We start from the raw sequence: 1,696 nt of genomic DNA, 5'->3' as shown, positions 1-1,696 counted from the left end.
TCTTACAATGAAGCCGAGACTCAGAGAAGTGACTGGCCCAAGGCCACAGTTAGAGGTACAGCCAGGACTAGACCCAGGTATCCCAGCTCCCATTCCAGAGTATTTCCACAGCCCTCTCCTCTGGGCCACCCTCACAAGGGATGGGCTTGTTGGAGAGACCAGCCACACCCACAAAGTCAGGGAAATAGAAGGTGGAAGGTTAGGTGAGGGAAGGGGTCACTGTCCTGATAGTCTGGGAAGGAGGCAAAGGGAGACTCAGAAAGGGAGACTCAAGCTTAAGAACATGTTAGAATATCATTGCAAAGAAGCAAAAGGACTACTGCATACAAAAAGTTCCTAATAATAAGGGAGGTAGAAGCCAGAAAGAACTACCAAAAGATGGTGTAAGTTGAACAGGAGCATTTCCATGCTCTCGCTGTGCCTGGGGTTGGGTGGGGGACCTGCAAATAACATGTCTACCTGTTCCAAAAGACTCCTGGATGCAAGGCGGGTGGACCCCCTGGGGAACCTCCTATCCACCAACGGCACCAGAAACACCTTTCCGAACCCAGCCAGGAGTCCCAAGGACATTGCCAAAGGCTGAGGTCCAATCAAGATTCTGAACCCCCACCTACAGGACATCCCACTGGATCATTGCTATGGCAACAAAATGGTAGCCCGTGCCCCTCAAGAGTCTATCCCAGGAGTCCCTCCGCCAGCCACTCCCCCTCCAGTTGCCAAAGCAACTCCTACCCTCCTACAGCACCCTCAGGGAAGGGAGCTTGAGAGTACCTACCCCCCTTGATATAAGCCTATGCACAAAGGGAAATCTTGAGCTCAAAACAGAAATGAAGATATAACCTCCCTCCACAGAAACCACAGCTAGAGGGGCAGTGGGTGCTCTAGGGGTTTGAGGGAGGAGGTCACAACTTGCCTGGAGTGGCCCTGTAAGAATGTCCAATTCTCTCCTCCTCTTCCACCCTCCCAGAAGCCCTTTCTCCCTAACTCTCCCTTCACTGTTCCCATCTTCCTTCTCATTAGTTTCAAGAGGACCACACTACTCAGCCCCAATGTGCTCCTCTCCAAGAAGTAACTATGGCTGAGATTGGAAAAACAAGGTCAGAGGTGACCTGAAGTAAGCGAAAGAAAATCGAGTCACAAAGGCATCCACTTCCCACTTCCACCCTGTTAACACCTCTGGTGGTTCTTCTCAAAGGTGGACCTCTCCTTGGCCCTTTCAGAGCCTCCCTTTCCCCGGGTTCCATTCTTCCCCATCAGCTACAACCCCTCTCTTTCCACCTACCACACCCCTTCCCCATTTCCCACTTCCCTTCTATACCTCGCACCCCCAACCCCGAGTTCTGAAACCCGGGCTCTGGGCCTTTTCCTGGAGCCCTAATGCCCCACCTTGCTGCGATATCTCTATTCCTTTTTTGCCTTCGCCCGAAGCCCCCTCGCGGGCATCCCCCTTTTTCCTCTGCCAACCCTCCACCTCGGTGCTCCTCTTCTGGTCCCGGAGTCCTGGCTACCCTCTTGCCCCATCAGCCCTCCTCCTGAGACCCTCCCACCTCCCTCCACCTTCCCGATCCTCCGGGTGCCCCGGCCCCCATCCCTCCTCTGGGGCCGGCCCCACCCCCTGAGCCCCCACCCCCCCCCCCAGCCTCTGGCCGGGCAGATCCCGCAGTGGGGGTACCGGATCGGGAAAATAACAAATGGA

Source organism: Ailuropoda melanoleuca, chromosome 16 (genome assembly GCF_002007445.2).
Source record: "Ailuropoda melanoleuca isolate Jingjing chromosome 16, ASM200744v2, whole genome shotgun sequence".
In the NCBI taxonomy this organism is placed as follows: Eukaryota; Metazoa; Chordata; class Mammalia; order Carnivora; family Ursidae; genus Ailuropoda; species Ailuropoda melanoleuca.
This window is presented reverse-complemented; position numbering follows the sequence as displayed.